The sequence below is a fragment of the Macaca mulatta genome, chromosome 13, assembly GCF_049350105.2.
Source record: "Macaca mulatta isolate MMU2019108-1 chromosome 13, T2T-MMU8v2.0, whole genome shotgun sequence".
NCBI classification, from domain to species: Eukaryota; Metazoa; Chordata; class Mammalia; order Primates; family Cercopithecidae; genus Macaca; species Macaca mulatta.
Window position 1 is genome coordinate 14,977,983 of NC_133418.1, and position 27,641 is coordinate 15,005,623.

General features: G+C 39.1%; 1 long non-coding RNA gene across 1 annotated transcript in view; it reads left to right on the plus strand.

Annotated features, from left to right (window-relative positions):
- The first annotated feature begins 9,124 nt into the window (after nt 1-9,124).
- The window catches only part of LOC144333987 (uncharacterized), a 31,388-nt gene continuing 12,871 nt past the window's right edge, over nt 9,125-27,641 (plus strand). The window contains exons 1-3 of the long non-coding RNA XR_013403134.1: nt 9,125-9,234; nt 9,797-9,999; nt 10,129-10,350. This is a non-coding gene — a long non-coding RNA (uncharacterized LOC144333987). The remainder of the gene's footprint in view (nt 9,235-9,796; nt 10,000-10,128; nt 10,351-27,641) is intronic.

The window sequence follows — 27,641 nt, forward strand, 5'->3', positions numbered from 1 at the left end:
CACACCAACATGGCACAAGTATACATATGTAACAAACCTGCACGTTATGCACATGTACCCTACAACTTAAAGTATAATAATAATAAATAAATTTAAAAAAATAAGCACGCAAATAAATAAATAAATGAAATATAAATTGGCAACTTGTTAGCTCACACACAAAATTATTAATGCAAAAAGACACATAGCTATTTCTTGACTTGGGCACTCGTTACAAGGGAAGTTCACTTCGTCATGATTCATCAATCTGTGCACTTAAGATTTCTGCACTTTTCTGTATGAATGTTACACCTACATAAATCTGATGTTTTTTAATTACATGAGGGAAGCAGTGTTACTCATTGTCAATTTGCAGCATCCAGATGTGTTAACCGAGAAAGGAGTAAGAGTACTGGGTCCCTACTCAGTGGAAATGCTCAAAATGCCTATTTACGTACAGACCTGGTGAATAATTTTCTCCTCTTGTTAACCTTTGGCTCTACAGTTGCGTAACTTGCCCCAGAACCTGTCTTGCTGCCTCTCAATTCTGAGCATGTTTAGCCTAAAGAACCCGAAATCTCATTCATTCAAATCATGATTTGCTCTTCAAGCAAGAACTTGAATTTTCAACCTTTAAAAGACGGTCAAAGAATTATTGTGAATATGTTCTTTTAAAGCTATAATCTTTTTTAGGGAGGTTTTCCAAAATTTTTTTTATAAAAGCATCCAAACCAAACTTTGAGATTTCTGCCACTGCTTGCAAGGTATAAGAATGAAGTCAACTTAAGCTGAGCAAGTTATGCCATTTCAAGTTTTATCCAAGAAATGTTTCATTTTTAAAATAAAAACCAATGGATTTGGGCAGAGAGCATTGGATTTCTGAGTTATTAAAAAAGAGAGAGAAATAAGGACAGAAACAAGTCTAGGAAGCTGCCTTCACTGGATCATTGATAAAAAGTAATATAAAAATATGAGAGTTGGCATTCAAAGAAATAAACACTATCATCTCAGTAGATCTGAGACAAGAAATAGACATTTCTTTCTTGGCTTTGGGCAAAGTTAAATTGCAAGGGGAAAACCATAATGGAAATGGATTCTTTTGATCTTTCGTTCTTCTCTTTTCCTCTTTCTTCTCTCATTTTATTCTTTTTTTCCCCTCTGCTTTTCCTTTTGTTTGCCTTTCCAAAAAAGACGATTGCAATTTAGAAACTCTCATGTGAGTTAGTAGGTAAGATGAATTTATGAACTATTTACTAGCTTTGCCCTATCCGATGGGATCTACTTTGCTTTGACAAGTAAGTTAGGGGATATATTTCCTGAAGCAGTGAAAACAAAACAAGAACTGGTGAGGTCTGAGACCATCACCAGGCCAGGCCGCTAAAGCTGCCTGGGAGAACTTACGATTTTGTAACCCCATGGTGCCCTTTTTGCCTGTCCTTTGCCTTGCACCCGATTTGTGTAAAAATTTGAAAAGATTCCCTCCTGTCCACAAGCCCTTTCCCTTCATAAAAGCACAATATAAAAAGTAAATTTCTTGCATGTCGATTCTAGTTTGTGAGTGCATTTAGGATTTAGCCTGCAATTTTATGTTTCCCTGTTTGGGGGATTTTCTGCATGAATGGAGACGTGCAGTGGAGACCAGGGCATTCTGTACAATGTCTGAAGGACATCACTGGCTTTTTTACTGTCCTGCCTCAAAGAAAACAGGGAACCAAGCCTATGATAGGGTATGGGCCACCCAGTGACCTGGAGATGTTGGATCTCTGTAAAAACAGGGACAATGATGGATGCTTCTTTTACAGTTGTTATGGGGCATATAAAGTACTTAGCCTGGGCGTGTTATATGTACTGGATAAATGTTTGTTCTTATGATCAGGAGGCCGCAGATCATCTTGACCTTAGAGCACAAATCGTTTTCAGCCTAGGGAAAGAATGAGAGTTGATTTAACGACACTACCGTTTTTCTGGCTTCTATGTAGCAATCTATTCTGCCCCTATGTACATTTTGCTTATGTGTGTGCCCTCACCCTTTTAATTCTTTGCACAAGCATCACCTTCACAGTGAAGCCTACATTGACTCTCTTATTTAAAATTCTCAGTCCCACCCGGTTCATCTAACCCCATCCCAATTCTGCCCCCACCCCATATCCTGCTTCATTTTTCTCAGTGGCATTTGTTGCTTTTTAAGGACACCATATAACTAATTTATGTGTTAGGTTGTCATCTGTCTCAGCATTTGCATGTGAGCTCCACAAAAGCCAGACTTGTTGCATGTTTTGTTTTTGTTTTCACTGCTGAATCCTCAGTGTCCTAAAAGAGTAGTTGACGCAGAACAAGAGCTCCATAAACACGTGCTGACTGAATCAAAGGATGTGTGTCTCTAGGGCAAAATCTTCTCAGTAGCGAAGTTGAGACACTTAGGAAGTGGTACAAAATTTTGTCCATATTTTACCTCATCTGGACAGAGTTTGGATTTTAGAGAAGACCCACGTTCAAATCCCGGCTCTTCTACCCAGAGTGTGACCTGGAGCAAATCACTTACCGTCACTCGTTTTCATCTTTTTTGTTTGTGTTATAGGGACAATAATGGTACCAGGATTAAGTGAGAATATTGACTTGATATTAGAATATTGATTTGAAAGTGCTTGGCATAGAGAGGAACAAAAAATTATCAGATTCTTACCCCTTTGCCCTGAAGAAGTCAATATACCTCGAATCAAATTACACACACACACACACACACACACACAAAGAAGCAGCAGAAAAGAAAAAGAAAAAGAAAACTCCAGTACTGGGCCAGTCCGTAGGCTATGATGTTTCACAAAAGCTATAAGCTGCCCCATTAATCAGATCTTTGGAGGATCTGATTCATGGAGAAATAAAAATAAAAGTGGGCTGGAGGCCATCTCGAAGAGGTCCATGCCCACATCTCTGGAAGATGTGAATGTGTGTGACGTGGCAAAAGAAACTTTGCAGAAGTAATGAAGGTATGGGCCTAAGAATGGGATGAGTATCCTGGGTTATCCATATGGGACTGTTCTAATGACATGAACTCTTAAAAGCCAGGAACTTTCTCTGGCTGGAGTCAGATGGAGGAGGCAAAAGAAGCAATTGGAGAGATGTGAACTGTGAGAGGACTCAATGCACCATTACCAGAGGAGCCACATGGAGAACATGCGAAGGAAAGCAGGCAGCCTCTGAGAGGGGAGACCAGCCCCGGCTCTCAGTGAATAAGGACACAGAGACTTTGGTCCCACAACCACAAGCTACTCAATTTGGCCAACAACCTACAAAATATTTTAAGTGGATTCATGCCCAGGACTGCTAGTAGAGAATGCACCTCTGTTGACAGTTATATTTCAGCCTTGAGACCCTAAGCTGAGGACCTAGCTGCACCCAGACAGGCTTCTAACTCTAGAAACTCTTGAGAATAAACTTGTGTTGGTTGCTAAGTTTACAGTGATTTATTATGGCAGTGATAAATACAAACTACCATCAGAGAATACTATAAACACCTCTACGCAAATAAACTGGAAAATCTAGAAGAAATGGATAATTTCCTGGACACTTACACTCTTCCAAGACTAAACCAGGAAGAAGTTGAATCCCTGAATAGACCAATAGCAGGCTCTGAAATTGAGGCAATAATTAATAGCCTACCAACCAAAAAAAGTCCAGGACCAGATGGATTCACAGCTGAATTCTACCAGAGGTACAAGGAGGAGTTGGTACCATTCCTTCTGAAACTATTCCAATCAATAGAAAAAGAGGGAATCCTCCCTAACTCATTTTATGAGGCCAACATCATCCTGATACCAAAGCCTGGCAGAGACACAACAAAAAGAGAATTTTAGACCAATATCCCTGATGAACATCGATGCAAAAATCCTCAATAAAATACTGGCAAACCGGATCCAGCAGCACATCAAAAAGCTTATCCACCATGATCAAGTGGGCTTCATCCCTGGGATGCAAGGCTGGTTCAACATTCGCAAATCAATAAACATAATCCAGCATATAAACAGAACCAAAGACAAGAACCACATGATTATCTCAATAGATGCAGAAAAGGCTTTTGACAAAATTCAACAGCCCTTCATGCTAAAAATGCTCAATAAATTCGGTATTGATGGAACGTACCTCAAAATAATAAGAGCTATTTATGACAAACCCACAGCCAATATCATACTGAATGGGCAAAAACTGGAAAAATTCCCTTTGAAAACTGGCACAAGACAGGGATGCCCTCTCTCACCACTCCTATTCAACATAGCGTTGGAAGTTCTGGCTAGGGCAATTAGGCAAGAGAAAGAAATCAAGGGTATTCAGTTAGGAAAAGAAGAAATCAAATTGTCCCTGTTTGCAGATGACATGATTGTATATTTAGAAAACCCCATTGTCTCAGCCCAAAATCTCCTTAAGCTGATAAGCAACTTCAGCAAAGTCTCAGGATACAAAATTAATGTGCAAAAATCACAAGCATTCTTATACACCAGTAACAGACAAACAGAGAGCCAAATCAGGAATGAACTTCCATTCACAATTGCTTCAAAGAGAATAAAATACCTAGGAATCCAACTTACAAGGGATGTAAAGGACCTCTTCAAGGAGAACTACAAACCACTGCTCAGTGAAATAAAAGAGGACACAAACAAATGGAAGAACATACCATGCTCATGGATAGGAAGAATCAATATCGTGAAAATGGCCATACTGCCCAAGGTAATTTATAGATTCAATGCCATCCCCATCAAGCTACCAATGAGTTTCTTCACAGAATTGGAAAAAACTGCTTTAAAGTTCATATGGAACCAAAAAAGAGCCCGCATCTCCAAAACAATCCTAAGTCAAAAGAACAAAGCTGGAGGCATCACGCTACCTGACTTCAAACTATACTACAAGGCTACAATAACCAAAACAGCATGGTACTGGTACCAAAACAGAGATATAGACCAATGGAACAGAACAGAGTCCTCAGAAATAATACCACACATCTTCAGCCATCTGATCTTTGACAAACCTGAGAGAAACAAGAAATGGGGAAAGGATTCCCTATTTAATAAATGGTGCTGGGAAAATTGGCTAGCCATAAGTAGAAAGCTGAAACTGGATCCTTTCCTTACTCCTTATATGAAAATTAATTCAAGATGGATTAGAGACTTAAATGTTAGACCTAATACCATAAAAATCCTAGAGGAAAACCTAGGTAGTACCATTCAGGACATAGGCATGGGCAAAGACTTCATGTCTAAAACACCAAAAGCAACAGCAGCAAAATCCAAAATTGACAAATGGGATCTCATTAAACTAAAGAGCTTCTGCACAGCAAAAGAAACTACCATCAGAGTGAACAGGCACCCTACAGAATGGGAGAAAATTTTTGCAATCTACTCATCTGACAAAGGGCTAATATCCAGAACCTACAAAGAACTCAAACAAATTTACAAGAAAAAAACAAACAACCCCATCAAAAAGTGGGCAAAGGATATGAACAGACATTTCTCAAAAGAAGACATTCATACAGCCAACAGACACATGAAAAAATGCTCATCATCACTGGCCATCAGAGAAATGCAAATCAAAACCACAATGAGATACCATCTCACACCAGTTAGAATGGCGATCATTAAAAAGTCAGGAAACAACAGGTGCTGGAGAGGATGTGGAGAAATAGGAACACTTTTACACTGTTGGTGGGATTGTAAACTAGTTCAACCATTATGGAAAACAGTATGGCAATTCCTCAAGGATCTAGAACTAGATGTACCATATGACCCAGCCATCCCATTACTGGGTATATACCCAAAGGATTATAAATTACGCTGCTATAAAGACACATGCACACATATGTTTATTGCAGCACTATTCACAATAGCAAAGACTTGGAATCAACCCAAATGTCCATCAGTGACAGATTGGATTAAGAAAATGTGGCACATATACACCATGGAATACTATGCAGCCATCAAAAAGGATGAGTTTGTGTCCTTTGTAGGGACATGGATGCAGCTGGAAACCATCATTCTTAGCAAACTATCACAAGAACAGAAAACCAAACACCGCATGTTCTCACTCATAGGTGGGAACTGAACAATGAGATCACTTGGACTCAGGAAGGGGAACATCACACACCGGGGCCTATCATGGGGAGGGGGGAGGGATTGCATTGGGAGTTATACCTGATGTAAGTGACGAGTTGATGGATGCAGCACACCAACATGGCACAAGTATACATATGTAACAAACCTGCACGTTATGCACATGTACCCTACAACTTAAAGTATAATAATAATAAATAAATTTAAAAAAAAAGAAATATAATCTAAAAAACCCCAATGTAGAACACTTAAAATAAACAGATTTTATGCTATGTAATTTATTCCTAAATAAACCTGTTAAAAAAAGGAACAGCAATGTAAGATACTAGTAAACTCCAATAGGTAGATAAGCATGCCATAAGGGTGAATAGTCATCACTCAAGAAAGGATTTTGTGACTAAGACAGACTGAGGTGTAGTATTTTCATTCTACTCTCTTCTTTGGACTTTCACGTGTAAACACATACACATTATGTCCCCAACAGAGTGTCTCTGTAATTACAGAGAAATACACAGAAAGGAGCACAAATTCATTTTGGAAGAGCAAGAAGGCACTGTCTTAATCTTATGAGCCAAGCCTTAAAAACTTAAGACTATGGAAGAGAAAAAGATTCAGATAAGTATAATATTTCAGATAATGAAAAGAATATATGAAAATTCATTAAATCATTCCACTGCCATGAGAAATGCTTATCTGGGTATTCAGGCTTTGAAAGGAGCTGGTTTACCACCACTGTCAGGAGCCATGTCTTCCTCTAGGTGGTTCCCAGGGCCGCCTGCCATACGCTATTTTGAATTAAGACCCAGGAAGATATATGCTTGGATCTGAAAATATAGGCTTGTCCCGTGGTGAACAGAAAGATTTAACTGTTCTGGGGGAGACAGCAAGCTGTTCTTTTGGTGCCTTTAATCTTCAGATTTCAGAAGGGGCCAACAACTAAATTTGACTTTTTGTGTAATTATTCTAGGTAAATTCAGAGAATCATTTTTTTTTCCTTCAAGGTTTATACTGATTTTTCCCTCCAGAGAATGATTTAAAAGATGTCAGAAATTTTGAACCCACTTTAGTCTTGGGCAGTAAGATTGTTTCTACATTACCAAGAAAATATCTATTTTTCTGACTCACCTGTAACCAGTATTGTCACATCTATTTGATGAAAACTGGAAAGTCACAGGGAATTTTCTACACAAATTTCCATCATCTCTTTCATTCGTTTTCTACACAACTTTCCATCATATCTTTCTCTACTCTTGAACTGTGGTAGCTCTGATTCCCTCATTCTTCCATATGAAAGCACTGTCTTAATTTTCTAGTTGTGTTGAAATCCTCTGGCACTGAATTCTGCTTGGAATAATGATTCTGCTTGGAATAATTTGGCTACCAGCTCATTTTTGAAATACTCTTCTAAATACACACACACACACATATATATATATATATTTAGAAATACACATATATATGTGTGTGTGTGTGTATATATATACATATTTATAAAATAGCAATAGTTTTACTGTAAGTTCTGTTTTTTTCTCCAAGTATGACCATAAAAACAAAATAACCAAAGAGCAGCTAGCAACATACCCTAAGCCATTTATGTACCATTGGTGTTCTACCAGTGATGTCACAGAGACAGTACTCCCCGGTTTTCTGTGTTTTAGTACGACAACTCAGAATTAGGAGAGACACAGACATGAGTTATAATTCTCGTTTGTCACTTAATAAATTCGTGTTCTTTGGCAAGAAATTAGTTCCTCCAAGTCCAGTTTTCTTGATCTGCGTAGTGCAGGACATTGATATAGATCAAATGGGGTAATGTTCAGAATGCCAAGCCTTTCTCTGCGGTTCGCAGGCCACTGCTGTTCAAGTTCCCTCAAAATCTGTCCATAAATGATCTTTTCATTTACATGGAATCACTTATTATTGTATTCACTGTCTTATCCTTTGCCCTCGCCACTTTTGAGTGGAGTTTGAATTTATTTGTTTAAAAAATAAATTTTGGTTTAAAAATAAATAAATGTATTCCATAACACTTACTTTTTGTGTTAGTGCAGTTCTGAGAGTTTTAACATATGTAGAGATGTGTATAAACATAATTACAATTTCATCACCCAAACAAAGTCCCCTGAATACTTTGCATTCAGACCCTCCCCCCACCCCACTTCCTGTCGGCATTGATCTGCACTCTATCCCTATGGTTTTGTCATTTTCAGAATGTTATATAAATGGAATCATGCAGTATGTAACCTTTTCAGATTGGCTTCTTTCACTCAGTGTAATTTCTTTGGAATTCATCCATGTTTGGAGTGTATCAGTAGTTTTACCTTTTTATTATCCTCTGTGTAGATAGGTTAGCCTTTATCCTTTCCACTGTTGGGTGATACTTGGGGTGCCACCTGAGTTTGGATCATATTTACTGAACATGCCCTTCTTTCTTCACTCTCTTGACATTTGCTTACAATAGTTCCCAGAGAGGAACGCATGACTTCCTGTTCTGCCTGTTTCTTCCTTTTGCATGGCCTTCCTCCAAGGGTCATGTTCTGAAAACCACACAGTGAGAAAGGGAAAAGGCAAGATTAGTTTCTTTGCCCTCACCTTCACTGATCCTTTTCGGAACTCTCCCAATCAGAACTGGCCATTCTTTTCCTACTTTGCTCATGACTCCTGCTACATAAGTCAGTTTTTGAAATGCCTACTACACCCAGCACACTGTAAGTTCCTTTAGATGTAGGTATACCTGGGCATCCAGTGCACAGTTCAGCAGATTCCCTCGCAAAATGGAATGGAATTGAATACGATTGTGAACAGGACTGAGCCTATAAAAGTCATGAAGTGGCAGGGGCTTGTTTTTGGCTCCCTAACATCTATTTATACCTATTTCCCTGACTTTGCAGCAGTGTCCAGACTGGACTATGAACTCACCTTTTCTCTCTGTATCTTGCTCATAAACAATTTGCACTGAGTTCAAATGACTGATGCCTTAAGGTACTTCCCTGGAATATTTATAATTTTACAGAGACCAAAGTCCTCAGGTATCGAGAGGAATATCTGAAAGTGGAATTACTAAACTCAGAGCATAAGAAGAGGGTACGTGAAAAGGAAATACACCTCTGAACACTGCTGAAATGGCCCTCAATAAGCTTGCCTACATTACATTCCTGTAAGTCCAGGCTTACATGTTTGTTACGCTATCATCTCAAACTAGGTTTTATAATCAAGGCAGCACCCTGTGGAGGCCTCATTGTGGCAAAGTGTTGCCATGTTCAGAAAATGTGGTAATATATCCAATATGATGGCATTGCTAAATCTGATTGATTGCTCTTGCTGGATCTGGGGCAAGGCATGAGTGGGGATGGCCCCTATCGCAAGGAATTGTTGGTCCAGTTCTGGAGTGTTTTAGTGGCGAGCAGGAGCAGGGGCTACAGATTAGTTCCTCCAAGTCCAGTTTCCACAGGTGAAGGCCAAGTTCGTAAAGTTTTCACACGCTGCCTGCTGAATCTTGGATCTGCATTTAGGCTCTGTTTCAGGAAGCCTAGGTAAACACATACTGTTTGTACATAGCATGTATTTGGTGGTACCGCTTCTCAAATCTTCTAAGCCAATTTAGAACAGCATTGGTATTCTAAATCGAATTTCCTGGGTCAGTAGTTTAACAATGGCAGATAAATGGTATTTATTTGCTAGCCTAGCCTATCCATCCAGTCATCCATTTCCCCATTCAGATGTCTGCTGCTTCATTCTGAAAGAACATAAGGCAGATACATGAAGTAGCTGAGAATATCTCAATGCATTTTATGAAATGAACGAGAGCCACGCTATTCTCCAGAAGACTAGGCACTCACATCATCACCATTCATTCTGATCTGGAAGCTTTGTTTTTGACCTCAGATAACTAACCAAACTCTCTTCTGGTTGATATCTACAGGTAGGTTTACTAAAAGGCTATCAAAATATTCTAAGCCTTCCCTAATTCATTCTCCTGGCAATCTTCCATGCCTCCTCAAATACTCACATACATATTCTACACCTTCATACATGTTTTTGCTTTTTCCAGGTGTTTTGTGGTTACCCAAAGCTGCTTCTCCTGTTCCACCTAAGGAACATCCAGTCTTCTGATTGCTTGTTTTCTGTGCTTATGGTACTTACAGTGTTACATATCTTGGAGTTTATGAGGAAATCAAGCAGCGCTTGCTCAGCACCTGATAGTGCAGATGCTAAGCTGGAGTCATCATTTCTGCCATCCAGTTTGTGCTCACCGTGAAACTTGGAGGAAAATGTAAGTGCTTCTATTTTCACAGGCGAAGAGATACATGTTCAGGAGAAGGTGAGTCCCATTGTCAGTAAATACGGTATCAGAACTTGGATCCAGACTTTTTTGACCACACAATTGTGATCCTTTCTTTGGAGGTGCTGGGCCGGGGTCTGCCTGTTTTGACAGATATGTTGCGAATAAGAAATATTGTAGAAAGCCACCAAGATCTGGTCTTCAGCACAGAATATTCCCCATTTTTGGAGATTCACAACACATATCGGAGTGATACATTTGGTGGGGAAGCCAGACCATCAAACCTCCACTCACCTCACACCTCATTCTCCCTTTGTTCTCTTCCTCGGAACATTCTGGATGGACAAAGAGACCCAGGAAATAAATGCCTCCTAGTGAGAAAAGAATGCCTCTTACCTGAATTTGCAAAAACCAAAACCTGACAGAAATTGCTTTGAAAGCATGGGGGACTAAGGACCTTAACGTTTCACATGGAAATTAATTATGGAGGTCCTGGTATTATTAATCTGAGTAATACAAAACACATCAAGTAGAAAGTATACATTTACTGTGTTGTCTTTAACTTTATTTTAATGTAAAAGTTTACATAAGGGGTTTTACAGGTGGACTTGGGATTTCAGTTGTTCAACACTTTGCTTTTTCCATAAAGGCTCAATCAGACTTTCCAATTACAGGCATTTTCATTATCACTATTCTTGAAATACAGGGATTACTACTGTTATGTATCTGCTTCTTTAGGTGTTTCCTTGGCAGAAGGACCCCATAAATAGTGGAGCAGAGGAGAACCCTGTGTTCCTGACTATGGTGTGGGAATCCAGCCACATGGCGCTGATGCCCACTCCTGTCAAGATGCAACCCCTCTGCCCTTTGCAACCTTGCCCAGAGCCAAGTGTGGGATCTGTCAACATATGGCTCAGTTGGACTCAAGTTTCCTTTTTTAACACTGGAAGCAATTTTAATGAATACATTAATACTGGGGACAAGATGGAAAGGAAGGGATGTTTGAATTAACTAGGGAATAAAATATCAAGTGTATCTTGCCCTCCTGATGGCAATGTACAGTTCTTCTCATTGAAATTGAAACAAGAAAATGCCAAAATGGAACATATTGTTAGACTCCTTAAACTGAACGTTGCAAAAATTGTTTGGTATAAAAGAAATCACAGCATAAACAAAGTACATGTTCTTCCTGGGACACTATGATCTGACGTTGGGCAATTTAGAACGTTTTAATGGAATATAAATATGCATGAAAATGTTATGTAGCAGAGTGAAAGATCAGGGTCAATTACAATATCATAATTATACACTCAAGCACGCAAACAAGCACATAAATACGTATACTCACATACATGTGGATTTTCCCTCTCATGCTTCCTTAATCTAGAGCTCAAGGGTCAAGCCAAGTTGTCTGAGTTCTTACTGAGACATGAGGAATAATATGAGAGAAGGAGCGAGGCAGCACTCATATGCTTCTTTCTTTTTCTTACTCCTCTTTCCTTTCCCTGTTCTCCCGGCCCGGGCTGGGCAGGCTGAACCTTGGAGGAGGCTCACCCAGGAAGGAGTGGAGGAAGCACAAAGACAGTATTAGCCTGGTGAGGCAGACGGTGCAGGGTGGCTAACTGGGTGTGAAGCTGCACCCACCAATCTTGGCCACAGCCACTCCTAGTTCATGTGTGGTCCCAAGGAGAGCAGCAACAGGTTTCTTGTGTTTTTGCTGCATTTCATTCGTGGTTCTACCTCTATTTCTAATCTCCAATATCTATTCCTCCCTTCTAGTCACCCTCATGTACTTTCAGTGCTCTTTAAGGAATTCTGTGCCTGCCTCACCCCCACTTCAGCTGGAACATCGCCCTACCTGATCCAGACACCATCCTGGCATCCTGGGGTCGCATAGGTCCCCTAATTTATTTTAGTATTTGACTATGTAATCTCTCTTTGAGGGACACTTACACAGTCATGCATCACTCAATGATGGGGGTACATTCTGAGAAGTGTATCCTTAGGTGATTTTGTTGTTCTGTGAACACCATGGCGTTTACTCACACAAACCTACTACCTGGTACAGCCTACTACACCCCTGGGCTCCCTGATATGGCGTATTGCTCCCAGGCTACAAACCTGTACAGCATGCCATTGTACAGAATACTGTAGGCACTTATAATACAATGGTAATGATTTGTGGCTGTAAACATATCTAAATATAGAGAAGGAAACTTTCAGCTCCATTATAATCTTATGGGACCACCATCTTATATGTAGTCAATAGTTGACTGAAATATCATTATGTGGTGCATGACTGTATTTTATTTTATTTTATTTTATTTTATATTTTATTTTATTTTTGAGACAGAATCTTGCTCTGTCATCCAGGCTGGAGTGCAGTGGCATGATCTAAGCTCACTGCACCCTCTGCCTCCCAGGTTCAAGCAATTCTCCAGGCTCAGCCTCCCGATTAGCTGGGATTAAAGGTGTGTGCCACCATGCTTGGCTGATTTTTGTATTTTTAGTGGAGATGGGGTTTCACCGTGTTGGCTAGGCTTGTCTTCTGACCTCAAGTGATCTGCCCACCTCGGCCTCCCAAAGGGCTGAAATTACAGGTATGAGCCACCACCGCACTGGCATAACATGACTGTATTTTAAAAAGAGATTTATTAAGTTCATCTTTATTCGATAAAAATGTGTAGGAATAAATTGTTGAAGAGATGAAGCTTCAAATGGTCTAACAAGAACTTTGTGTATGATTTGGTACAATCTCCTACCCACCTTCTCAAAGTTCCAGGAAATAAAACACACAGGAAAGCTTTGTCTGACTGAGTAAAGTGATGGCCTGACCAGCACACGGGCATAAATCTCTTCCCCACTATTCTGAGTAATTCCACTCATTCATTCATTCATTCGCTGATTCAGAAACATCGTTCAGCTTTTACTGCATCTCAGACACTGGAGACTCAAAGGGAAATAAGAATCTGACCTTGTCCTTGAGAATCCCATAGTCTGGGAATAGAGAGATGCTAACTTTATTTCCGTTATAGCCTTCACAAAATTGGAAGTGAAATATAGTTGCAAGCAATACTCCTGACTTCAAGCAGCCATGGAGCTTGTGTGGTGGTTTTATGAGGTAAATGTCATCGTGCCTGTGGCTCTGACAAATGAGCTTCAAGAGTTCAGGGTTGCCCCCATCAGGATGCTATTCTTCCTGCAAAGATGCGTCCTGACTCATTTGTACTGCATTTGACAGCGATCCAGATCAGATCCAGACAGGGGCAGAGATGTGGTCATTAAAGGTGTTACTCTTATAGAACTCTTAGCATGGAGAACACAGCCAGGCTCATCATCTTTATCATTATTGTGACTATCAGACACATATGTGTGTCCCTAGTCTCCTCCTAAGGAAAAACTGTTATCACCTAATGTGGCAGATATCCTTTATAACTTCTGATATATAATTAATCTTAAGCCAATCATGTTTTCTTTTTTTTGAGACAGAGTCTTGCTCTGTCGCCCAGGCTGGAGTGCAGTGGCATGATCTTGGTTCACTGCAACCTCCACTTTCCAGGTTCAACCAATTCTTCTGTCTCAGCCTTTCAAGTAGCTGGGACTACAGGCGCACACCACCATGCCTGGCCAATTTTTGTATTTTTAGTAGAGATGGGATTTCTCCATATTGGTCAGGCTGGTCTTGATCTCCTGACCTCAGGTGATCCATCTGCCTCTGTCTCCTTCATGTTTTCTATGGTAGAACATACTCTTTTCATTGACAGTTAATAAGATACATTGATTTCTAACTCAGAATGGGCAACTTTTACTTTCGTGAGTCCCCAGGTTAAAGAATCCTTACAGTTGTTAGAGTGGAGATCTTAGTCAGCCGCATCGACTTGACCATTGCACTCAATGTGAGGAGAGTAGGCTATGAGCATCGCCGTTGTAGACTGTGGTCTTTGTTTGGCTTGCTTCTGTTCACATGTGCTTCAGAGCAGAGAAGAGCAGAAGGTCTTTGTAGTTATTTAAAAAGAACAGAGGAGAGAGTAGCTAACTTTGCCTGGGAAAGTTCTGAAAAGGCTTAAGTGGGGATTTTTTTTTTTTTTTTTAATACAGGGTCTTGCTTTGTCACCTAGGCCAGAGTGCATGATCCTAGCTCATTGCAGCCCTTAACTCCTGAACTCAAGGGATCCTCCCACCTCAGCCACCTGAGTAGCCAGGGCTGCGGGTATATACCACTGCATCCAGCTAATTTTGTATTGTTTTAATTTTTTGTAGAGTTGGGGGTCTCTCTAGGTTGCCCAGGTATGTCTCAAACTCCTGGCCTCAAGTGATCCTCATGTCTCAGCATCCTAAAGTGTTGAAATTTGTAGGTATGAGCCACTGTGCCCAGGTGAAAAATACTTTTTAGCTAGGCACCAGAGGAGCTGATGACTTTTGAGGATACAGGAACTGCTCAGAAGCTGAGATGGGGATTTGGAGCCAGATGGAACTGGAGTTGTATCCTGGCTTTGTCACCTACCATGTGACCTTTTTTAAGTCATGGACCTCTCGGAGCTTCAGTTTCCACTGCTGCTAAAAAGACAATGACACATAATTGCCAGGCTCCATGTGTGGATTAAATAAGACAACCCATCTAAAGTATTCCGGGAACATAGATAAGAGATATCTATCACTATTGGAAGGGAGGGAGATCATGTCATGGCAGAAGCAGCCTGCTGGGAGGCTGGGGTCACCTGGGTTTAGAATGGCTGAAGATGAGATTGTCACACACTCCAGTTCTATCTGGCTCCAAATCCCTCCCTACTGAGAGTTAGGCAGGGACCATAGTGTGAACAACCTGGGATGTCACAGCAAAAAGTCTACCTGGTGAGGGAGCACAGGCTGGAATGGAGAACAGAAAGTCTTTTCACAAGCAAAACTCTGGAAGCCAGAAAGCTGGAGAACATTACATATTTTAACAGCATTAATTTGTGCACAAATAATATGCTCAGTAGAGTGTAATCTTCCTTATTTGTTAAACATACCCAGTAGGACTGCCACTTGGTGCAGGTTATTAAGAGTTAGCTTAAGAGTTAGCCGGAGATTCCATATTCTGTATTTAAAACCATAAGATTCAGTTTCTTTTAAAATACTTGATATTTGGATTTTGTGTTAATTTCCCCCAGTTAAATCTAATTAATGTTTTCTTCACCGTGCCATATGCAATGTTTGCTTAGCCTGGAAAGGTGATAAATTGCTTTGGTTTACTACTTTGTCCCAAGGCTATTTGTGAATGAAAAAACAAGTACCCTTTTAATGAATTAAGGTCCTCTAATAAAGACAAGAATCTAAACAAACCATTAAGCAGAAAAATGTCAGCCAGCGTAGGCATAATCACTCCACGTTTTTTGCATTTCATGGACATTAGCTCATTTATAGACTTTGCGATTTTATCATAAAAATATGTATCTGATGATAAACCATATTAGTATTATCTGTTATACCCTCACAATCTGCCACTTAATGATAATCTGTGAGAACACTGTGGCAGACTCAAAATGAGGGTGGCACTGGAATGGCCTTAGAAATGAATATACTGTGTTCTCTCTCTGTCTGGGCTTCACAATCCAATAGAAAGATTCAACTGCATCTATGGATCTGAACACAAGCTGAACCCTCTTCGTGCTTTAAAACGACAGACCAAATGCTTGGGGGGTAGATAGGGAAAGAGGGGTTCAATTTCAACTCTATGGACTGGGGCGGTGAGAGGTGGTGATCAGGGTCTTATGAAGCTTCCTGGAGGAGATCACATTTGAGTTTATCCTGAAAGATTGGTAGGTTGGTAGTCTAACTCATTATTGAGGGAAAGTATGGTTTTCACTTTACTGCTTTTTTCTTTCTCGCTTGTAATTTGCTGTAACCATCATTCTGAAAAGAAGTAGCAATGTACGCTCAGTGAAAAATTTGGCAAGTATGGTAAAAAGAAGCAGGAAAAAATAACCTAGAGATAAATACAGATACTCCATTTGAGCTTGCTTCTTCTAGATTCAGCTAGTTCTATTTCATGTGTCCATATCAAGAATGAATATACATCCGGGGGGTGTTTACACTGGCATGTGATCTGTGATCATGACTTTTATTGTAATTGGATTAGATTCTAAGTGATTATTTTACTCTTTGAATTTAAGCATAGAATTTCTTTAATGCGTTTACGTATGGTCAACTGTTTTGAAACACTGTGGTAGGCAAACTAACGGTTAGGTCCTAATCCCTGCACCTTTCCTGGGATTTGGTGGATGGGATTGAGTTGATTATCTTGATTGAGATGGCAAATTGTCATGGCGCCAGTGTAATCACAAGCATCCTTGTAAGGGGAAGAGGGAGGCGGGAGTGTCAGGGGGAGAGGAACGTGTCCACGGAAGCAGAGTTTGGAGTGATGCAGCCCATCTACAAGCCGAGGAATGTGCGCGGCCTCTGGAAGCTGGAAAAGCCAGGCAGTGGATTCAGCCTTGGGCCACCAGAAGGAATGCAGCCGTGCCGACAACTTGTGAAAGAGATTCAGTCCAGCAAGACTGATTTTAGACTTTTGACATCAAGAACTGTAAGATAATATATTGGTTTTTGTTTTCGTTTTTTTGAGATGGCGTCTCGATCTGTGGCCCAGGCTGGAGTGCAGTGGCGAGATCTCGCCTCACTGCAAGCTCCGCCTCCCGTGTTCACGCCATTCTCCTGCCTCAGCCTCCGGAGTAGCTGGGACTACAGGCGCCCGCCGCCTCGCCCGGCTAATTTTGTGCATTTTTAGTAGAGACGGGGTTTCACCGTGTTAGCCAGGATGGTCTCGATCTCCTGACCTCGTGATCCGCCCGCCTCGGCCTCCCAAAGTGCTGGGATTACAGGCGTGAGCCACCGCGCCCGGCCAAATGTTTTGTATTTTTATAAGAGACGGGGTTTCACCGCATTAGCCAGGATGGTCTCGATCTCCTGACCTCATGATCCACCCGCCTTGGCCTCCCAAAGTACTGGGATTACAAGCATGAGCCACCGCGCCCGGCCTATTGGGGTTCTTTTAAGCCACCTACTTTTGTAGTAATTTATTATAACAGCCGTAAGAAGCTGCTGCGCAAAGCCATAGAAAAGGCTGATACGGATCTGCAGTGTTTAGTAAGTTAATAAATGGTTTAAAAGTTTAGAAATGTAAAATTTATTGTACCATGTCTGAGAATCCTAAGATATTATAAAATAAATGCGGAAGAAGTATTTGAGCAGAGATAAAAGGCTATGAAGATGGAAATGAAGTGAGACTGCAGATGCGACAAGAAGGTAGGTTGGGAATGGAAGGAAGAAGTAAACACCAGCCTCACCTTACAGAAAACTGCTCACTAAAGATGCACACCTGTGTCAGCCTCGCGATCAGAGCAGAGGGAATCTTCTCTATCACAGGAACTCTATAAGGAGGAGACGTTGGGGACAGAGGGATCTGACAAATGCAGATGCTGTGCTTGCTAGTTAGTATATTAGAAAATTTTCCAGCCTTTTCAATAATGACTCATTTTAAATAGTCAATATCATACTGTATATACACATTTGAAATGGGATTTTTTACGTAACATGACATTATACATATTTCCTTTATATAATCATCCTAAATAATGATTGTGAGCAAAAAAGATTCACATAGCATTTCCATGAATGTTATTATTCCTCTATTTTGGGCATTTTTTTTGTTCCCAGTTTTTACTGTTAGAAATATCACTGCAATGAATAATATTGTAGATTAAATATGTGTACACATCTGATGATTTCTTGGGAAGAATTTGAAAATCTGGGACTGTTAAATCAAAGGGAATGAGAATTTGAAGACCTCCAATCTACTTTACAGAGATATTGTAGTAATCTACACCCTGAATAGCACATCCTGTTTTTGAAGTCATGGAATGGACATAAGACACGATCCGTTTCACCTAGATATAATGAGGACAGAATGGAAGGGAGGAATTAAAAGTTGCACATAAACAAGGAATAAAAGCGGCTGGGTTGTTCTGTAACAGGAACCACTTTGTAAGTGTTCTCAGGGTAAAACGTGATGGTCAGAAGTAGGGGAAGGAGGAAGATTTGTCTCGAAGCTGTATTCATAGGGTAGCAAAGAGTTTTTACATACGCTGTAGGTAACATATCAATAGACGTCTAAATGTTTTCTAATGATTCACGTATTCATCCTTCCCATGAGATTTTAATCTATGTATTACTTGTGGCTGGGGAGGGTACAAATGACATATTTGGGAGAAGAGTTAAAACCACTCCAAGCCCCTGTGGTGCCACCACTGAGGTCTCAACTGTTACTGATCACCTGTCTGTAGGCCTATGGCAGATTTGGGGACTGTAACTAGAGGAAAAACAGACATGATAGAAGTGCACCTATGAGACACCTAATTATGAATATATAAGTAATTAGAAGGCTGCTAAGTGCAGGAAAGAAGGAGGTCAGGAGGTCAGGATGCTCCAGTTACTTTGGTGAGAGATATTTCAGGAAGTAATGTTCAGGTTGATACATGACAGATGCATTCAGGTTAGCCGGGTAAAGTGAATAGGACATGAGAGTCCCAGTTTCAGGCAGAAGGTAGTGTACGCCAGCGTTCAGGGGGTAGGAGATACCCCACATGAGAGCTCTCTAACTAGTTAGGTGTAGAAAAATTATACTATGCAGCCATAAAAAAGGATGAGTTTGTGTCCTTTGTAGGGACATGGATGCAGCTGGAAACCATCATTCTTAGCAAACTATCACAAGAACAGAAAACCAAACACCGCATGTTCTCACTCATAGGTGGGAACTGAACAATAAGATCACTTGGACTCGGGAAGGGGAACATCACACACCGGGGCCTATCATGGGGAGGGGGGAGGGATTGCATTGGGAGTTATACCTGATGTAAATGACGAGTTGATGGGTGCTGACGAGTTGATGGGTGCAGCACACCAACATGGCACATGTATACATATGTAACAAACCTGTACGTTATGCACATGTACCCTAGAACTTAAAGTATAATAATAATAATTAAAAAAAGAAAATATGTACCATTTAAAAAAATTATTTTAAAAATGAGCTTTGTAGATAGCAAGTGAATGCACGAAAACAAAGGCATTAACGGAGACCTATTAGCAACATGCACATATCTAGAGATAAAATTTCTGATTTAAAAGTAATTGCAGTACTTTTCGTTTCTATTTATTTATCTCTATCACACAGGACACGAAAGAACACACAACTGTGCTCGATTTTATAGGAAAGCCCGAGAAGAATTTGGGGTAGTGGCATGTTTGCTGGAATCAGGAACAACTAGAATGCATGCTTTATCTTCAGATAGCGATCTCATATCTCAGCAGCTTCGGAATACTACAATCAAACAAATCTAACGAAATGGTTCCAAAAGTAATTGGAACAAAAGCAAAAACCCAAGTAAAGTGTAATTTGTTAAGCTAGCTAAGAATAAGAGACTTAGTTTATGTTCCAAATGCTACTTTGAGCTGCAATTCTGTTTATACTCCTTATTGAAAGTGTCTCTGTGCTTGAAATCCTGCAGCAGGGATTGTGAAATCCAAGTGCAGACTTCAGATCCTGTTAAGATGAAAAGGATGCCAGTGACTTGGAGAGTGAAGCTAGAAGTAGGGGTTTAGGAAGGTTCTTCCTTGGCAAATATATATATGAAGACTCTGACCATTCCCTTGATTTTCTTTGAATCACTGTAAAACCATTCATAAAGAAGAAAATGGCAGAGATTTTGTAAATCATTTTCCATGTCATTTTAGTTGCTATGGAGAAATTTTGCCAAAATATTTCATAAACAGAAAGGAATAATTCAGTTAACAATGAACTCCAGGATGAAGCAAACAACACTCAGGAATTCTGAAATGAATAGTCTAATCACTTGGTTTGAAAGATGTTTGGGATGTAAATAGGCACTCTCATAGAACAGCTTTCGAAGTCTAAAATATAGATTCCTGTATGCCTTGTTATGCGTCAAAAATGATTTTTTTTTCTAACAAGAGTACAAATGCCATTTGGAAAGTATTGTTTTAAAAACTGGAAAACAGATGAAAGAAAATATATTAAACAGATATATCATGCACATTAAAATGTACAAATGTTAAATATATTTATATAGCAGTAACTTAGATTGAATTACTGCTTAATCAGACTATTGCGGATAGTGGAAAAACAATAAAAAAGGTAGATTGCTTAAGGATATTTAATGAGACATGCTTATGAATTACCTACACTTCATTTCATAACTTTTAAGGTTTTACAGTAATTAATTTTTGCCTATAATCTTGACTTTATTTTAGAAAAATGTTGCCATTTCCAGTCAATCTGTTTATATGAGCCAGGCTTATTATATTATTTCTTTGAATTCAGAGCTTTCTTGGCAGTGGAATGAAGTATTATACAGACAATGGCACTCTGATCATTGTCACGTTGTCTAGTCACATTATAAGGTAAATTAGTGAATAAGTTAGAAATTTCAGCAGACCAATTATGGCTTTATATCATTTACTCTTGATGGTTTAGACTGGAGATAGATGAAGTAGGATATGATATCCATTGAGAAGCTCTTAAAGGTTATTTCACCTCATTAGAGTTTATCTCATTAGCATTGGAGGGGTTAAATTTAACAAGGACACAAGCCTGAAGACAGCATATTCCAAAAGTAGATGAAAGAATATTGAATTTTCCTGAATTTCAAAAAAATAAACGTTTGTGATTTTATGTATTCAAGTGGATGATAATAATGATTTTTTATTTTTGGTATGGGATTGTAAACTTCACGGATTGCCCAATGTCTCTAGAACCAAAAATAATTATTTTTTGACAAGACTTACAATAGTCTCAACAAGACTGTGAAGAAGGTAGTATTTTTCTCCATTTGTAGATGATATTCAGAATGATTTGCTCACTTTTTAAAGATCTCACGTTGAGCTCTATATTTAAACTTTCTACAATCAACTTTCATGAATCTTGCAGATTTTTCCACTACAGCGCATTGTTTGATACCGAGATAATTTGGTATACCTATGGCCACTTTACTTTCAGAAGCTACTAGCTTTTGTATCACATCAAACAATGTAAGGGGAAACTATTGATAACATTACTTTAGCAGTAAGCCAAAGTGACTATAGGTTGTTTTGTGCTTCTGGCAATTTTAGACTAGAAGTTTTCTGACCAAACTTCCAGGTGATGGCATTTAGAAATATTGGTCAACATATGTAATGCTTCCGTTTTAAGGCATTGGAAAGCTACCAAGGCATTGCAGTGTAGGATCAAAATTCAGGAGAGGATGAAGGAATTGAGAGTTGAGCCTTGTGTTTGCCCCCTCTTTCTCTTCTGTATAATTACCAGTGGCTGAGTGACTGAAATGTTTAGCTGTGCTCTCAGCTTATGTTTAAGGCAGGGTTAACAGAGACTGCAATTCTGGGTCCATAAAGGAGGAATTGCCCTGGTAAACACCCAGATTACCGGGATAATAAAAGGTTAAAAAAAAAAGTGTGCTTCAATACTTGTTGAATGCAGTTAAAGCCCAGATTTGAAGAAAATGTATAGTCTTAAAAGTATATGTTGAAAATAAAGGTTGCAATAATGACCCAAACATCCACTTCAAAAGAAACAACAGATTAAACCAAACACATATAAAAGGAACTGATAAAGATAAAAGCAGATATCAATTAAATAAAAAATAAACATGTAATTAGGAGGATCAACAAACCCAAAAGTTAGTTTTTTGAAGAGACTAATAAAATCGATAAACACCTTGCAAAACTAATTAAGAATTTAAGAAAAAATAGACCAACAAAACCATTATAAAAATGACAAAATGGAATATTATTATTAAATTTATGAGCATACACATCATAAGCAGAAATTACACATACATTTACACCAAAATATTTAAAAATTTTAGTAGCACAGAAATAAATCAAAGATCTGAATTGTTTCATACCTACTAAAAATTAATTCATAATGAAAAATTTTCCCATGAAGAAAATAATAGGCCTAATTAGCTTTACCCTACTGAGTTATACAAATAACAAAAGAAGAAATAACTTCAATATTTCACAAAGTCGACTATAGAATAGAAATATTGCAAATAGTTCCCAATGTATTTTATGAAAACTACAAAACTTGGGCTGGGTACAGTGGCCCATGCCTGTAATTCCAGTACTTTGGGAGGCTGAGGCATGTGGATCACTTGAGGCCAGGAGTTCGAGACAGCCTGGGAAACACGGTGAAATCCCATCTCTACTAAAAATACAAAAATTAGCAAGGAGCGGTGGTGCATCCCTGTAGTCCCAGCTACTTGGGAGGCTGAGGCACGAGAGTCACTTGAACCTGGGAGGTGGACGTTGCAGTTGGCAGTGAGCCCAGATCGAGCCACTGCACTCCAGCCTGGATGACAGAGTGAGGCTCTGTCTCAAGAAACAAACAAAAAACAAACCTACAAAACTTAAATACCAACGTCTAATAAGAACGTTCAATGATAAGAAAAATCACGGCCAATCTCTCTCATGAATGGCCATGGTAAAATCCTACAATAGTGGCAAACAAAATCCAGCGATATGCAAAAGACAACATCACAATCAAGTTGTGTTTCTCATACTAATGTAAGTTTGGTTCAATGTTTAAGTACTAATTAATGTAATCTACCATTTTAATGGAATATAAGAGAAACCTTAAATGATCATTTCAATAAATATATAAAAAATTAGGCAAAATTGAACACCATATTTTTTTACAAACTCAAGCTCTTAGAAAACTAAGACAAAAGGTAACTTTTTTGATTTTATAATGATAACTTCAATTAACTAAATACAGAAAAAGTTGTACTTAACGGTGAAATGTTGAAAGCTTTTCTTCTGTGGTCACGAAGGTGACAAAGATGCCTCCTATCTCTATGTCTACTCAACATTCTAAAGGAGGTCATAGCGATACAACCTGGTAAGAAAAAGAAATAAATACTGTGAAGGGTTAGAAGGGAAGAAATGAAAGTATAACGATTTGCTCATGATAAGATTGTGTATGTATAAAATCCAAAATAATATACTTGATGCATTCTTAGAATTAATAATTTAGCCAGACTTCTGTGTACATGGCCACTCTACAAAAAGCAGTTTAATATTTAATGTAAATAACAGATAGTGACATTTAATGGAAAGCATCAAACAACTTCAAATAACTAAGAATAAATGTAAAAAAAATGTTCAGCCTCTACATAGAAAATTGCAATTTATTATTAAATAATAAGGATCATCTAAATAAATGAAGTTATAGATTACATTTATGAATCAGAGGGCCAATATTATAAAACAATAACGACCTCCATATTGATTTATAGATTAAATGCAATTCCATTATAAATCTCAGAATAATTTATTTATCTGTTTTGTAGAAATCACAAGCTCATTCTAAAATTTATACTGAAATGCCAAAGGGTAAGAATAGCACCAACAACCTTGAAGAAGTGGGAGGACTTATTTCATCAGATATGAAGACTTAATATAAAGCTACAATAATTAATCCAACGTCCTTTTGGCTCAAGGATATATATTTACCAATAGATAAATATATAGTCCAGAAACAGACCTTTGTATGCACGAACTTGATTTATAGCAAAGGAAGCACTGTAGTGCAGTGGGTAATAAAGGTCTTTTCAACATACTGGTGCTGAGTCAATTGGTTATTCGGAGAGAAGAAAATAAATCTTGATCCCTACTTCTCATCATACACAAAAACCAATCTCTAGTAAATCATAGATCTAAATATAAATGGTAAAGCAGTATAGCTTCTAGGAAACAACATAGGAAAATAGCTTCATAACCTTGAAGTAGAGGATGTAACAGGACATAAAAATACTGATTATAAAAGATAAACTGTACAACATTAAAATTAAAAACTTACACCACCAGGCACGGTGGCTCACACCTGTAATCCCAGCACTGGGAGGCCGAGGTGGGTGGATCACCTGAGGTCAGGAGTTCCAGACCAGCCTGGCCAATATGGTGAAAACCTGTCTCTACTAAAAATACAAAAATTAGCAGGGCATGGTGGCGTGTGCCTGAAATCCCAGCTACTTCAGAGGCTGAGGCAGTAGAATTGCTTGAACCTGGGAGGCAGAGGTTGCAGTGAGCTGAGATCCTGCCATTGCACTCCAGCCTGGGTGACAAGAGTGAAATTCTGTCTTGAAAAGAAAAAACAAAACAAAAAAACCTTACATCCATCTAAATACCCCATTAAGGAAGTAGAAAGACCATGTTAGTTAGGGAGACAGTATCTGCAAACTACGCAAATAACAAAGACCCTATATGCAAAATAGAAACAGAGTTATTTCACATCAATAAGAAAAGAAGACACATAACTCAGTAGAGAAGTAGGCACTGCATAAGATAAGATATCCAGATGTCCCACAATTATATGAAAAGGTGCTCAACATTATTGTTTTTGGGAAACTTAATAAGACACCCCTGCTGGTCTGGCACAGTGACTGACACCTGTAATCCCAGCACTTTTGGGAACCAAGGCTGGCAGATCACTTGAGGTTAGGAGTTTGAGACCAGCCTGGCCAACATGGTGAAGCCTTATCTCTACTAAAAATACAAAAAAAAAAAAAAAAATTAGCTAGGTGTGGTGGCACATGCCTGTAATCCCGGCTACTCTGGAGGCTGAGGTGGAAGGACTACTTGAATCCAGGAGGCGGAATTTGCAGTGAGCCGAGATCATGCTACTGCTCTCTAGCCTAGGTGACAGAGCAAGGCTTCATCTCAAAATAAAAAATAAAAAATAAAAATAATTAAAAAAAGAAATCAAAAGGTGCCCATGCCCATCTATCACAATTACTAAAATAAAAAGACCTGACAATGCCAGCCATTGGTAAAGTTGCAGAGGGACTAGAACTGATATTTGGTGTTAGGGAGAATAAATTGCTTCAGCTGTTTTGGAAAACTGTCAGGATACAATAAAGCTGAACCTAGCAATGCCATTCCTTGGTTTATATCTAATACAACTGTTCACATAAAATAGGTACAAAACATTTAAATAACTAGATTAGTAACAAATTACAGTTCCCCTCCCAACTTAGCAGATTACAATAATAAACATTTATTATCTCACAACTGTGGTTCAGGAATTTGTGTGCCGTGCACCTGGGAGCCTTCAGCTCAAGGTCTCTCATGAGGTTCCAGCAAAGCATTGGTCTTGTCTGAAGGCTGATCATGGTCTTTCTTCAAAGGCTGGATTTTGGGAGGATTTGCTTCCAAGCTCACTCACAACATTGGTGGTAAGATTCAGTTCCTTGTGGAATATGCACCAGAGATCACCCTTGCTTCTCTCTCCATGGAGCTATCCACAGAGCAGTCCGCAACATAGCAGCTGGCTTTCCTTCCCAAGTGAACCAGCAAGAGTGATCAAGAAAATGCCAGTCCTTCAGGAGGCAGCTCCACAAAGAGCGTGACGATTAGGAAGCAGCGATCATTGAGCGTTCTCTCAGAGACTGCTGAGCTTATGCCATTATTCAAAGTAGGCAAATACTGGAAACAAGCCAGTAGGATCAATATGCTGTGCTATTACTATACAGAAGCATATTACGCTGCAATGAAAATAAACAATTGCTGTGCAAAGGAACATGGATAATTTTTGCAATGTAATGTTGAGCAACAAAAAAAAAGTCAGAGACAAATGACTCCTATTGCATTATCCTCTGTGTAATGGCAAAAAAAAAAAAAAAAAAAAAAAGACATGACTAATGTTTGTTTACTTTTGGAAGTGGGGGATGGGTTAGTTGCTAGAGGAAGGTGTGCAAAGAGATATATCTGGATGTTAATTATGTCCTGTTTCGTGACCAGTGTCGTGGTTATAAGTGTGATCACTTTTTGATAATTCACTGTGAGGCATACACACATGGTCCGTGCACTTCTCTCTCTGTATTTATATGTGTATACACACATACCTATATACATATATACATGAATATACACACGCATTATATTTCCATGAAGCATTTATTTACACATTGATTTTATATAGTTGGTGCTTCATATCCTCAGGTTCTGTAATATATGTGCAGATTCAACCAGTCACAGATCAAAAATACTTGAAAAAAATAACAAAAACAATAAAAACAGTATAAATAAAAATTTAAATAACAATTATTTACACAGCATTTACACTGTATTATGCCATATATGTACTCTAGAGATTAAAGTGTGTGCATAGATTATCTGCAAATTCAAAGGAGACTGCAATACTACACAGATTTGTTGTTTGAAGTCTAAGACACCACTGCATCTGACATGCTAATAATTGAGGCTACTTTCTCATGAATAAGGGGACTGAATTGGAATTTTGAGATGTATGTCTGTAGTACCTTACCTCCTGGCTCATTATCCCTTCCCAGAAAATTCCTAAGTATCCAAAAACATTGTGATTGAAAGCTGCCTTGAGTTAAAAACGTTAACAAAAGGAGAAGTGTTGCAGGTTTAATATCCACGCAACTGCTTCCATAAAAGAAACATAGGAAAGCCAGAGATGAGAGGATTTATATCCCTAGTGAGAGCAGTGGACAGGGAGGGAAGTGATGCATCCTGAGCGAGGGCAGATTTAAGGCTCCAGTCCTAAGAGCATCAGGTCCAGAGGTACTTGATGTCTTTACAGAAACCAGAGATTCAGTAAGAGCAGAGAGCATACAGAGTGAGCTGAGAGATATAGAAGTAATGAAGTAGTAGGCCAGGCGCGGTGGCTCAAGCCTGTAATCCCAGCACTTTGGGAGGCCAAGACGGGTGGATCACGAGGTCAGGAGATCGAGACCATCCTGGCTAACACGGTGAAACCCCCTCTCTACTAAAAATACAAAAATTTGCCGAGCGCGCTGGCAGGCGCCTGTAGTCCCAGCTATTCGGGAGGCTGAGGCAGGAGAATGGCGTAAACCCGGGAGGCGGAGCTTGCAGTGAGCCGAGATCTGGCCACTGCACTCCAGCCTGGGCGACAGAGCGAAACTCTGTCTCAAAAAAAAAAAAAAAAAAAAAAAAAAAAAGAAGTAATGAAGTAGTTGGTATGTCAGAAAAATTAAAATAAAAAGTAAAACAGAGATAAGAAAGACTAATAGATAACTTAAGCTGTTAATTGACAAAAGTTGTATTGTTGGGGATAAAAATCTCAGTTCTGCAGAATGTTGAAAGGCACCAAAACAAGGCTAAGGAAGCTTTGACCTGAACTCTTCTCAGATGGAGAAAGACTATGGGTATCCAGGAATGATGGATCTAGAAAGAGAAACTGT